Genomic DNA, 7,531 nt, shown 5'->3' with positions numbered 1-7,531 from the left:
ATTTACAGTTTGCAGATTTCTCCATGACATGGTTGGAGAAAATCCTCCAGTAGGTCTCCAGAAACCAGCTGGGGCTTGACAAAGCCAGGGCTGAGCCCTGAGCTGACTGATGACTTTTCTGTTACTGTTCCTGTATCCAAATAACTCATCGGGAAAAAATATGGCCCAAAAGGAAATGAAATTGCTCATCCTCCACTGGCTGTATTCCAGAAGGAAATGACAAAGTTGTGCTCCTTTCAAAGAAGGACAAATACTGTTAGGTCAGATGAAAGGGCATTATACTACAGAAAAGAAAAAGAAAGAAGAAATTTTTTACCTACCTGTATGCATCACAGTGATAAAGTGCTTCTAAAAGAGAAGGGATCTGGTACTCCTCTGCTTCTTGACAAAATAGAGGCCATTCTCTGTAAGTTGTAAATTAACTTAATTGTAAAATCACTAAAAATCAACCTTACCCGATTATCTTATCCAATTATATATCAATTCTGGAAGCTTAGACAGTCAGTGCACAAACTAAAATGCATTTGCATGTGTGATTTTTTTAATTTATGGGCAAACAGCCTATCATTTTAAATACCAAAAAGCACCCAAACCAAGGTGGTGTTTTTTTTTTTTTGACGTTGTTTTTGTTAAATGTTTCAGACCTAACATCCAAACAATGAGGAAAAAATCCAGTGCTATTGAAAGTCATAGAAATTTTACCATTAACTACCATTGACTTCTACAGAATCTGAATTTTATATCAGCAATCCCAAATAGAGGGCTCTTTTAAAAAGGTGCAAACAAAATAAATAAGCTCCTAAACCAGAAGCATTCAGCAGTATCTCTATGAATTTTTGTCAGGCTTGTTATCTTCAAAACTTTTTCAAGCTATTGACCCCCTACTAGTTAAGCAAGTCTGTCTCCTCTACTTTTTTTTTTTCCCCTTTTTCTTTCCTTAATTAATCATGGGTATGGATGACAGAAACCTGATTTTGAGAAGCAGGAGTCCTGCTCTGCTCTGTGATGCTCATGACGCTTTTCTCATGTTGAAAACTCACCCTGGCATTTTCCTTAGGGAATCCCATAATGAGGGTTCACAGGTTTGAAGGGTTCTAGAAAACCTAGCATTCCCTGAAAAATTCTTAGCCCTAGAACATGCTACTAAGCCGTTAGTGTTGCTCTTGGTCTTATCCAACTCAGTGTCTCTCCAGCCATTCCCAGGCATGGTTTGGCCAATTGGATGTTCCTGGGACTGTTTGCAGTGGACAGGAGTGAAGCCACCAGCTCGGGAAGGTTAAGGCAGGTCACCAGCAGAAACGCAGCTGGCCTCAGTGAGCAGAAACATTCCCAGACATATTTAGTTTGCTTGTATAGATATAACTGTAATGTTTGACATCTGACTTCCTGTGCCTTTGATGTCAGCCGTGAAGGCAAACAGTGATTAATATACCAAAGAAGACATCAGTGTAACAATTCTGTTGAATTTGGAGAAAAGAATGAAAATGTATACTCTTCATGGCAACAGATAATGTGCTTAAAATGACCACATCAGCTGGAGAGCTAAAAAGCCGTGACTGGTACTGACGAGAGTCTGCCTACTAGGATCAATCCAGCAAACAAGGGCTTTAAGGACTGCAGAGACCAAAGGATGTGATGCCACACAGACTTTCATCACTAACGGCAAAAATCGCAACAGAGGTAGCAGCAGTAGAAGCATCAGTCCCAAAGAAATTGCTACAAGAAGCCAAAAGGTCAGTGCTGGGCAAGTGAAACATGCTGTAGGAACAGCCTTAGTAGGCAGGGGGGTTAAGCCATCCCAATGTCTGATATTTAACAAAGTCTAGAATCCTAACACATGGAAGGAGGGAGGTGTTCCCTCCTGTTTAGGAGCCCTGTGATCCTGCACTCATGTCACTGCCTTTTGGAAGAGATTTTCCAGCATTAGAACAGAAATACCAGTAGAGGGAGCAGATGGCATGTTTTTCAGCTGAACTAAACCAGATTTAGCTGTCCCTGCTGTAAAATAAATAAATAAATAAATAAAAATCTGAAGATGGATGCAATGATCATGGTTTGGTGTTTTTTTTTTTTGGTTTTTTTTTTTGGTTAAATGCTTGCACACAGTATACGAATCTGTGATGTACTCTGTGTCTGGTGTACCGAACATTTAAAACAAAGGCATATTTATCTCATCATAATCTCTAAATCCCAACAATTCATGTTTAGATAGAACGGTTTACTTCAGGACTAAAATGAAAATTCTTAACTCCTTTGGACAGTTATTTCTATGAAAATAAGAAAACAGATGCCCATGCTTATTTCCTTTACCGTGATCTAATATAAAAGAAACATGCAAATTCACCCTGCTTACTTAAATTCTGTTGGCAAAAATAATTTCCCAAGTCTTAGAAAGTTGAGAACATGCCGAAACATTTGTCCATCCCCATGGATTAGAAGACTTTGACCATAGGTGATCCAACAGACTTTTTTGTCATTTGACAGCAGCTCTGGGTACTACAGAAACAAAAATACAGTAAGACCGTAGAAACAACGTTTTCTCAGACTAGTAAGATGTCTCTTCTCATTATGAAAGTGATTCTTCAACTTGCATAATACCAAATGTAGGAGAGTAATTCTAGATCATTGTATTAATTTTGTTATCAAGAGGGGCCAGTGTACTATAATAAGTGGAATCTGTTCCAGACTAAGCACATTAATCCTGCTGTGTGTATAGTACTGTCTTCTCCTTAAGTATTTGTAGCTTCACAAATTCTGTGTAAAAAGTTGTACAGAAATTTTGAAAGGGGAAAAATTCAATTCTTACAAAGTACTAGAGTCACTGTCTGGAATATGCTAGGTTATGCACCAGACACAGAGTTTCGAAGTGCCTAAAATAGCATGAAGGGCTGTGGCATGAAAATGCATTAAGGCAACTGAAGGCACAAAACATGGAGGAAGAGGATGGGGCAGCCAAGCTCCTATAGCTGTGCCCATACAGCCCAGGAAAGATTCCTGGTGGAAGCCCTCCCCAGAGCCACATCTGGGTTGAATTTCAGAGGAAACCAGATGGTTCACTCCTATGAGCTCCTATGAGTGCAGCCAAGCACGTCAAGTATTTGCACCTGATTATCAATATGTTCTTAACTCCGTGCTAATTCAAAGCAATTTCCTATGGGATTTTCCTTAACTCACTAAGCTTCAGTTCAGCAGGTTTAAGTTCATGCACAAGGTTATGTAATACAGTTAAGGCTCTGCTATTTTTCTCTTTGTTCTTGCAGATTTCCTGTGCAAGTTAAAGAGGGAAGGAAAAATCCTGTTTGGATACCTTTTCTCAGTGAAAGAATTAAACCAGTTCCCATCAAGCCTACTTATCTTAATGGCCCAACTACTTACATTACCAGCCCAGAAAGTACTTTCTTAGGAAGTCAAGATTTATTTCCCTCAGGTACTTGAACATATTCCACTTAATATAACGCCTGGAGCAAAACCATTCTAGTAATTCTTCTTATTAGCAATTTAAATTATGCTCTGTAGAATTACAGATTCTGCCTTAGGAAGGGTCATGCTAAGCCAACCCAAAGACAATTAATTATCCATACCTTCAATAGTGTCTGTAAGTAAGTTTCATACCAGTTACTTCCTACATAAACTTTCACAATCTGATGCAGTGAGCATACTGACACTTCTGCTGTCCAGTCTGCATCTAGAGATAGAGTAACAAATGGAAAGGTGACAACTAAAATAACTCAATAGTAACTTTAGATCTATAACAAAATAATCAAGAAAATAATGGATTCTACATCAAAATATTGTAAATAGCAAGAATTATCTGAAATAGTGAAGCAACAGAGCATACTCTGCACACAGAGCCGGAATTCTTGTGCTTCTTTGCTCATACACAACCACAAGATAAAAACAGGTCAGGATGTAATGTCAGAATAGTGGACAACTTGGTCCATCCGTGCTGCAGCCAAACCACCTCTCCTCTAGACCTGAAGATAATAATAAGAAGGCTGTGCACATTAGCATAGTCATGATTACTCAACTGAGCAGGCACAGTTATGTCACCTAAAGTCAGTGAGTCTAAGTACACTCTTACATTGGCATGGAAAGTAATGAATTATTTCCAGATTACTGGGAACAAAGGAAAAAACTGAGAGGTCTTTGAAAGTGAAAACTCAGCTTGTCAGCCAGCATAAAGGTAGTGAAAAACCAGGGCAAGCTGTAATAGTACAGCCTTGTCCATCTTGGCAAGGAGCCTCACTTCGTTCTTTTCTTTGAAGATGATGTTATCATGGCAGGTGCAAGCCTCGAACAGCTCGTATATGCAGAGAGCAGATATAACCCTACAGCTTTGGATATGTTTTAGTCTGGGTTCAGACCACATCCCACCTTAGTGTGAAAACAAAGATCTGGGAAAGCTGCTGTTGAAATCATTACCAATATAGTTCATCTTGTTATTTTAGTTAGTAATTCCTTTGACTCTCCGCTTTAGGAAAAATCAAAATCTTTGCATTCAGAAGAAATGGTTAAAAAAATGGATAATAGTAATACAAAACTTTGAGCAGGGCTCCAACATGGAGAATTTTTTTTTTCTTACAACAGCCCAGGCCTCTACAGAAGATATAAGCAAACCACACTCTTAAAGAAATTATATATGGGGCTATAGGTAATGACACAAATAGATTCTAATATTCTCTAAACAATGAACAAACTAGCACGTTTGTCTCATACAGCTACTACAGTGGGACTACCTTCCATAACATACAAAGAATTAAGGCATCATTTACTGTTACAACATTTGAGTCAGTTATTTTTTCTAGCACCTGTTCTCCAACAAACTAATCTAAAGTGATGCATAATTCAGTAGCTGCTGTTTCAATTTAAGATCAAAGCCTCCTTATCAAGTGTTAGAGTTCCACCTAAGAATATATAACTTCCACTCCTCTCCACATAGACACCTTTTGCATGGTGGGGCAGGGAGGAATATGTCAAACATCAGCGCCGTCAACTTGTTCTGGTGAAAATTGCTGACGGCTCAAAACTGGCAGGACAAACAACCCCTACAGGAAAACAGAGGGCCCTGACAGTGGAGTAAGCTGGAAGTAAGGTCGCTGCTACCACATAAGTCAAACTTGCAAATAAACCACAGCAAGTACACTTAGCATCCTACAAGCTGAAGTTTGAGCCAGGAGGAAAGGATTATTGACTGATTAATTGCATCCAGGCAATAATCCCCAATCTGCTTTAAAACAAAAGACTTTTTGAAAAAAATCTTGACTTACTGTAATCTCTGCTCCCTGATGGCATCTGTTGCTTCAGATAGCATTTTAAAGCATCTTTCATTGGCTCATATGTGCTGTCCATTTTGTCCAAATAAGCACAGAGCTCTTGGATTTCAGAAATACTTTCAGTGAGAGGAAGTTGGCAAGTTCCCAACCAATTTCTATCCAAAAGAAGTAGAAATCAGTTTTTTTTTTAATCTTTATATTTCCACTGCTTATTTTTAATGAGTACAAGTCACTAAATACAAATTTTCCTAAAAATGTTTTTTGCACCTATTGATCTTCACTTGTAACTTTTTTTTTTCATTAATTGAGAGCCCTGAACAATCCACAGTAAAGCACTGGAGCCACCAAATAATGATCTGAAGTAGCTTTGATTAAAGGTTTTAATATGTTATTTCTCCTACGCCGCATCATTAACTACTGACAACAGCAAGCACAGACAAATGCTAGGGGCAGAGATGAGCTGACTAGGTGTTTGATCTTCCTGTCGTCTTTTTGTGGGCCTTTAGGTTTTAGGGGTAGTATGTGTTTGTGCTACATTGTCTTAGCAAGAGTGCTAACAGTCCAGAGAGTTCAAGTGTAGTATGCAGTCATCTACATTCTTTGTCGGAATGGGCAAAGTGGTACAACTTTTCTGTGACTTTCAGAAAAGAAAAACAACAAAACAACTGTACCCATAGCCATTCATGTGCTGTTGAAAATTCCCTACAAAGAATAGTGTTAAGTTTTAAGAACGTGTTATCACTTAAAAATAACTGATAATATTAAGTTTTAAGGATGTTATCACCTAAAAATAAATAATGATAATTAAAAAAAAAAAATCCCTGTATCACTTTGGAATTTGGGGCTTACCAGCCTGCAATATAACAGAAGACCATGATTGCTCCCGTAATTGCAGTTATGTGCGAGCTGAGTTAACGAACGCCGCGATTTCTGACGGTCGGACTCATAGGAAGAGCACCCGGTTTCGGCCCCGAAGATGCCCGCTGCTCGCCCAGCCCCGGGGGGCTGCCTGCCGCCTACCTGGCGTGCTGGAAGAGGCCGCCGGTGCCGCAGACGTGGAGCCGCCGCCGGTCGCCGCCCAGGCGGAGCTGTCCGAGGGCTGAGTCGGGATATCGCGACAGCAGCCCCAGCGCCAGGCAGAAGAGCGGCGCCCGCCGCCGCCCCGCCGCACGCCGCCGCCCGCCCGCGCCGCTCCCCGCCGCGCCGCCGCCTGCCAACCAAGGAGACGCGCGGGGGGGGTCAGGTCCCAGCCAGGGGGATCGATAATTGCAGCCCCATTTCCCACCCTTCCTAAGGCGGCTTCGCTAGATTTTCTTCCTTGTACGTGGTGGTTTTAAGGTTATCCTTGTGAAATGGGGTGTTTGGAACAGGAATGGTGGCAATAGGCCCAACGGCACGCCACCACCGAAGCACGGAATTTAGCCTGGAAGGAGGTCCTTCCTCCTGGGTGCACCTCCAGGGTGCCCAGGGACACATCAGAATATCTTCTGAGATCTCCAAGGATGGAGGCTCCACAGCCTCTGGGCAGCCTGTTCCAACGTGCAGTAAGTGTGCATTACATTACCTCTATGGATAATATGTTATAGTACCTCTATAGATCCTCAAAGCATCTATAAGTTCAGGAATTCCCAGAAGTAAAACTTCTTCCTCCAAGACGTCGATGTTGGAGAAGTCATCGGGCAACAAGATCTTCTCTGAGCGGAGAAAGTTAACTTGAAAATAAAAAATAAAATATTGGAAGTGTGTTGGCATCCTCTGTCCAGTGCTCAGACCTAGCAAAAAATAGGTTCTTGTGACTTCCCTCAGTATTACTATTTACACATAGACATACATGCAGCAGATCATAAATCCACACCAGGAAATACTGTCTTTGAAACAAAATCCTGAAAATGAGGTTTGTGCTGGAGGAGACCAGATACAACATAAATGACAGGGTAAGCACAGAATCAGGCTAGCTTTGTTTATCAGAGCAGCCTAAGAAATTCCTGTAAGAGGTTTCCTGTTTGTTTGGCTGATTCTTTTCCCTGGGCACAGCCCCCTCCCAGTGTGTACTTAAAAGTGTTTCCCCATATGCTAACATCAGAATTTATCCATAGGACTAGCAGAGCAAAACTCCAGCAATTTCTTATCTCATCTTGACTGAGCCCTCTTAGGACGAAATACTATGCTGATGGAGGATTTATGTGGTCCTGCCATACTTTTGAGACATACTTGTCTTTTTTGAAAGTGGAATACTATTTCATGAACAAAAGACAATT

The sequence above is a fragment of the Anser brachyrhynchus genome (genome assembly GCF_964034855.1).
Source record: "Anser brachyrhynchus genome assembly, chromosome: 12".
NCBI classification, from domain to species: Eukaryota; Metazoa; Chordata; class Aves; order Anseriformes; family Anatidae; genus Anser; species Anser brachyrhynchus.
The sequence above is the reverse complement of the archived record's forward strand: the minus strand, read 5'-3'. Positions refer to the sequence as shown.